The sequence below is a fragment of the Lycium barbarum genome, chromosome 5, assembly GCF_019175385.1.
Source record: "Lycium barbarum isolate Lr01 chromosome 5, ASM1917538v2, whole genome shotgun sequence".
NCBI classification, from domain to species: Eukaryota; Viridiplantae; Streptophyta; class Magnoliopsida; order Solanales; family Solanaceae; genus Lycium; species Lycium barbarum.
The window spans coordinates 80934269-80941446 of NC_083341.1; the positions used below are offsets into that span (position 1 = coordinate 80934269).

General features: G+C 34.9%; 1 long non-coding RNA gene across 1 annotated transcript; it reads right to left on the bottom strand.

Annotated features, from left to right (window-relative positions):
* Positions 1 to 3933: 3933 nt before the first annotated feature.
* Positions 3934 to 5728, bottom strand: LOC132642541 (uncharacterized). Its single transcript, XR_009583225.1, has 3 exons — positions 5224 to 5728; positions 4651 to 4770; positions 3934 to 4574 (listed from the first exon to the last, which is right to left on the bottom strand). It is a non-coding gene; the product is annotated as an uncharacterized LOC132642541 (long non-coding RNA).
* Between the last annotated feature and the right edge of the window lie 1450 nt (positions 5729 to 7178).

Genomic DNA, 7178 nt, shown 5'->3' on the forward strand with positions numbered 1-7178 from the left:
TCCATGGCATAGAAGCTGATTCACAATTTATCTCAAAGTAGTCACACCATCAATAACATTAAAGTTCATTATGCCATATCGAAAGAATAAGTCATTCTAATCAACGTTTTGAAAACATATAACTTTTTTACAAAAGATTTCCATGTCCCAATTCATCAATGAGAATGTCATTACCAACTCTTAACCATCATTATTAAGCATCTCTCATAGAGGAAAACGTTCATAATATCTTATACATATATAGAGTTTGTTAAAATCTAGATTTAATGTGGGTTTGTCCCCTCACACATATTAACCACCATTTAGACATGAATTAGGATTCAAGAAACATGAAAAGATTAATTTCCTTTCATTCATTATTAATTTCCTTTCATTCATTAAGAATCTTGAATAAAATTTATACTTCCAACAATAGTTTCAAATGTGATTTTCATTCAAAATAAGTTTTCAAAAGAGAGACATACAAATCACCTTTATAGTAAAAAATGATTTTAAAAGAGACATACAAATCATAACCAAAGAGTTCGTAAAAACCGATAGAAAGCGTATGTTCAAAAGAGACATACCTTAAATCCCGTTAAAATATTCCAAACATAATCTCCATGCTTCAAAGAATCATTCTACACCTAATTGAGGTTTGTATGACCAATAAACTATAGATATTCACCAAATTCGCAGCTACTGTTCATAGCTAGAAACTCACAGCTACAGACCTCGAAATTCGATCTTCACCGTTCACATATAACACCTATATGTTGGGACCACTCAGTTAAAATTTGGGCTCGATACAACGGTTAGATAAGTGGAAAATGTCAATTTATTAGGGCTGGCCGGAGGAAATTCTACAGCAAAAATACTAGGGTTTTGTTTTTAATAAAGTGCATCTAAACCAATCCTATTTCATGATTCTACCAACTATTCCATGTCTAAAACATAGTAATAATTCCATATATCCATAAAAGTGTAAGGGTGTTACCTTTTTGAAGAAATCCCAAAGCTTTATCCCATATTTGACCTTGAATGAAGTTTCCACAATCTATCGATTTCATATAATGATTCGGTGTTAATCTAGTGATTAGTTAAGGTAATTAACTTAGGGATTTGAGTAAAAACTCACCTTAGAGAGATGATATATGGCTCTGGTGGAAAAACCCTCTCCTTGGACGTTTTTGGGGTGTATTTATAGGGTCTCATAAAGGCTTGGGCTTAAAAACCTAATCCTACAAGAATCGGGATTTCTATTTTCCATGTATTCTGTAAAACAGGCATAACTTTTTATTCACATGTCTGTTTGGGCTGCATAATATATATTTTGAAAAGGTATTTTAATTCCCTACAACTTATATGTTTTGGGTTTTTCCAAATGTCAAACGCAAATACCCGCAAACTGGACATAACTGAAAACTGTCTCAAACTTGACGAATTTAAAGATTTCTAAGGAACTTCCTTATCTCATTTGACCCCGAAAAGATTATTTAACACCATTATCCATCCCAAGGAATCTAAAAGGTTAAAATGACATCTAAACTCCGATTATTTCACATTGACACCTAACTAGGATTTACGGGATGTTACAACATCGCAGCCGCCGCCATGGAAATCCTTCTCTCTCGCTCTCTCGCTCTCTCTCCTCCCCAAAACCCTAGATCGAGTTAGCGGCGGTGGCCAAAAATGCCGGCGAAACCCTAGATCTAGTTTGCCTCTCTCTCCCCCGCCTCCTACTGCTACCGAAACCCTAGATTTATTCCGCCGACGTTGTGTTTGGTCTAGGTTGTTTGGCCGGAAATGGAGCAGTGGCGGCGGCGTTGCGATTGTTGTATATGGATGTTTAATATTGTATATGGGCATACAATATTCTATATGGGTGTATAATATTGTATAACATTGTATAGGATTGTATATGGGTGTATATGGATATATGTTATAATATTGTATATGGTTGTATATGGATATATGTTATAATATTGTATGTGGGTGTATATGGATATATTTTATACTATTGTATATGGGTGTATATGGATATATGTTATAATATTGTATATGGGTGTATATATGTGTATATGTATATAATTGTGGGTTAAAGCTTTGCAATGTAAGGTTTGGGCTATTTTTTTGCAATGTAAGGGAGCAAATTGTATATTTATGAAATTTCCCCAATTTAAATTACCTAACTAAGGTAATGTATTTAAATTTGTTAAACTTGAGTTTTATGCACAATTAAAGGTAACAATTGTTGACATGCATATGCTAAAATTATAAGAAAAACTATTTGGCATAGCTACCTCTAAGAGGTAATTATTGATAATAGCTACATTTTAATTTATTTATATTTAGTAACTACATTAATTTTGTAAATTACCATTCGTAACTATACCAAATACATTAATAAAGTATAATACTATTAAACAAATAAAAATGAAAGGTGTAACAATTAATCGGGCAATTCGCAGGAATGCCCCTCATTCAGGGTGGTCTTCAATTTTTGCCCCTTAAATTGCTGGTTTTAATTTTTGCCCTTCGAGTAGAAACCTTGAGGTTCGAACCCCGACTCTAGCATAAAAATAAAAAATAATTTTGCAAGGCAAGGCTTGGGAAAGTGATCCGGCATAAATTTTATGCTTTAAGGCAATTTATAAGGCAAACTTTGCCTTAAGGCAACCTCTGCCGAAGCCAACATAAGTTGTCTTAAGGCATAACTAAAATTATGCCGGATCCAACATAGGTTGCCTTATTTTTTCGGCCACCTTTTCAAGCGAAGGACAAAACTTAAAGACCACCAATTTGAGGGGCAAAATTTAAAGACCACCCCAAAAGAAGGGCAATCCGCGCAAAACAAAATGCAATTAATACGTGACACAACTAACTCAACTGCACTACTACTACACTCTCTACATCTATCACTTGAACAGTTCCGCTAATTTTAACAACAAATTTATACAGGTATTTTATCAGCCATGACGTCGCACAGCTACAACATGCATGACTGCTACTAACAAAATAGCCGACTGCATTACTTTTTAACTGTTTACAAGTACCAGCTTCTGTAAACATATAATATAAATGATATATATATATATATATATATATATATATATATATATATAAATATAGTGCAATCATCAATGTAATAGACAAATAACATTTGTGTATATGTATTAATGTTCATCTATATATATGCATAGACAGTGCAAACTTATGTATGTTTATTAGCAATATAAATAATATATACTATCACTACCCAATACATATATCTTTACAATTGTACACAACTACATACACATACACTACTAACAAACCGAGATTTTCGATCAAAAATTTCGACCACACGAGGTCGAAAAGGCCTTATTTCGACCAATTTTTCGACCACACGCGTAGGTCGCTAACAGGTAGGTCGAATTTTTTTCGACCACATGTGGTCGCAATCACATTCTACCGAAATTAAGGGAAAATTATTTTCGACCACATGTGGTCGAAAAATTATTTTTATATTAAATTATATACTTAACTTTTTCGACTACGTGTGGTTGAAAACACTATTTATATTTAAATATAAAAAAAATATTTTCACAATTTCGACCACATGTGGTCGAAATTGTAAATTGGGTCCAGATTTTCGACCACATGTGGTCGAAATCTGGCAACCATATTGCTAAATTTCGATCACACGTGGTCGAAATTGTATTTTTCTGGGTACAATTTCGACCACATGTGGTCGAAATTGTGAAATATCTGGGCTGATTTTCGACCACCTGTGGTCGAAAATCCAGAATATTTTTTCCAGCATTTGGTTGTTTTTGACATCCCACCTGCCAATTTTCAATAACCAAATTCATCAACCAAAACAGTCATCCAATTCATCAACAATGCAACACAACAACCATAAACAATGTTCAACACTTGAACACTTAAACATTGTCCATTCAAACACTTAAATATCATAAACTACGTTCAAACACTTAAACATCTTAAAATTAAAATTACTTCTAGTTCAAATTAAAACTACATTCAAACCCTTAAACATAATATACATATCCATTTAAACATAGCAGAATTAGAATCCAAAAGCACGTTAATAAAAAAGGTCAATGTTCGGTGTTAGAGACATGATCCGTATCCTCCCCACTAGACTTATCGACAAGAACATGATTTATGTCAGCTTGTGACCAACGTCGTCTACCTTGGGAAGGTCGGGGTTGTCTAGGAGGCTATGACCTACGAGCATCCCCAGGACACGGGAGAATCGGAAACGGCCGCGAATTAAGTAAGCTATTAATCTGGGCTTGCATACCCAACATCCTGGCCTCCGAGGAATTAAGTGTTCTTGTTAGCAGGTCAACTTGATGCTTCATAGCTTCATACTCCTTAGGATCAACTGTCCCATCATCAGTAACACCTACGGCTTCAAGGGCCGACGGGTATCGACGAAAGGCTCGATTAGGCATCCCATGAACTGTCCCATGCCTTGTTGGGGGAGCAACCTTCTCAATCCATTGTTGCTGTATTAACTCGTTGGTCATCTGCGTGGTACTTGGCTGAGTGGCTCGAAACTCCCCAAAGTGTTGTTGAAATTCGTTCTGAAATTGAAGGATACAATGTTAATAATCTAATTTAGTACAAAAAATATATTATTATTGTTAACTAACGACTTACCCAAGTTCGCTCAGCCCTTGGCTCAACCCATCGGTCTGTACCATCAGCGTTCTTCTCCTTTCTCGTGTGAGTAATCTTGAAGATCTCATCTTGAGGTACCGCCTAACCCCTCTGGAGCTCCTACAAACAAATCAAAATTAACAATTAAAAAAGTCAGCAAAAACTGTCCGCAAAAACAGTCCCAACAAAAAGTCCGCAAAAAACTCTCAAAAAAAAAAGTGCACAAAAACAGTGCCAAAAAACAGTACAATAAAATGACCAACAACAGTCCAAAAAAAAAAATAGTCCTAAAAAAACAGTCCAAAAAATGACCAAAAACAGTCCAAAAAAAAAAATAGTCTAGAAAAAACAGTCTGCACAAAACAGTCCACAAAAACAGTCCAAAAAACAGTCCCCAAAAACCAGTCCAAAAAAACAGTCCAACAAAATAACTAAAACCATCCCAAAATTGAACTAAAACAGTCCCAAATAACTGAACCAACACAGTCCAACAAAATCACCAAAACAGTCCCAAAAATCTGAACCAACAAGAATAAGAAATGTCATTTGACAATGCTAAAGAAGGAGACATACCAGCCGCTTCATCAAGTCCACTTAACTCGTGGCGCCACTAGTGTGCAGCGATCCACCCTTCATTGAGGCTCTAGCGGCCTTCCCATTTTCACTTCGTTTCAAAAAGTCGGATCAGTTGCCCAGTAGTGCAGCAGGTCCTTCCACCATTCATCTTGGATCCAATCAAGCTGCACGCAATTATTACGAGCTCTAAACCGTTTACTACCACAAAACTTACAAGATTCTAGATCGACGTCATCATTATAGTATAACATGCAGCCATTTTCACAGCAATCAATTCTCACCGACGAGAGTCCCAACTTAGATACCAATCTCTTTGCCTTATAGTAATTATCGGGTATCTCTAGAGTCGGGTCAACCAATTCATGCATGAGGTCAATCACAGAATCCATTGCCCCTTGGGGAACATTGTTATCTGCTTTGATACTCAATAATCTAACAACGACATATAATTGAGAGTGGGTAGAACCATCATGTAAGGGCCGACTAGCTTTTTTTTAACTTTTTATAAAAACGGCTGGCCTCTTCATTGGGAGGTTCTTCAACATGGCCACTTGATTCAAAGCCACAATGCATGCCATAACCATCCTAAACCATGTCGTGCATTCTAGAATTCTGGACAGTAGGTTCTACCATCCTACTACTTTCACCCACAACAAAGTTCTGAAATCCACCCAAATTGTTACGCGTTTCTCCATGACTAGTCCAAACTGTATAATTACTTTTAAAACCTTTTTCCATTAGATGTCGCCTAAAAATCTCTAGGGTCTTGAATTTCATACATTCACATTTAGAACAAAGACACCTAACTACACCATGAATTGTAAAATCCTCAAGTGTTTTAGCATAGTCAACAAAATCATAAACGCCGGCTACAAATTCATTCTTCAACCCAAATCGACCAGGATTAGTTCTATCGTACATCCAACTACGAGATTCAATCTACACAAATTGCAGAAAGTTTGAACTTGTTAAACCATATTTAATTTATATGATTAGTAAAAAAAAATTATTTCAAAGTATAACCTTCCTACCTGTAATGCGCAGTTTGAAACTAGATAGATAAAATACCTAAATCTTTTTAACTTTAATTAATAACTACATAATAACCACCCATGTATTAACAACTAGAAAAAACAGTACAAAAAATGACCAAAAACAGTCCAAAAAAAAAAACAGTCCGCAAAAAACAGTCCCAAAAAATAGTCCACAAAAACAGTCCCAAAAAACTGCCCAAAAAAAAAAAACACTCCGAAAGAACAGTCCCAAAAAACAGTCCAAAAATTGACCAAAAACAGTCCCAAAAAATAACAAAAACAGTCCCAAAATCTGAACCAAAACAGTCCCAAAAAAATGGACCAAAACAGCCCAAAAACTTTGCTAATTGACAACTTAAGCGCCCAAAAAGAATGACAACTTAAACTTTGCTACTGAAATATACTTCTATTTTTTTCCATTGACTAGTTGCATTGTTGAAAACTTTGCTAATTGACAACTTAAGCGCCCAAAAAGAACGGAAAGAACGGAGAGGAGCGACAGAGTCTTGCGGACCTAGAAGTTTTAAGTTGCAGGCACTCAACCACCTTTAATCTATAATTACTTTGTAAGATTCAGTGCTTAAACAATATCTTTGTACGTCATTGCTAGCTTCCAAACAAAAAATATAATATTGGGCGGAAAACAATACGTGCTTAAGTACCCAGTAGCCTCAATAATGTTAGCACTTCATAATGGAAAGAAAAAATAAATAAAGAGCACATAAAATAAATAAAGAGCACATAAATAAAGAACCGAAATAAATAAATAAATAAATAAATAAATAAATAGCACATAAATAAAGAATCAAAATAGTCCCAAAAAAAGGGACCAAAATAGCCCAAAAAATAACACTCAATTTCAATTCAAAATCCAAAAAAAAAAATGACATAATATAAACCCTAAAACAAATATTGAAC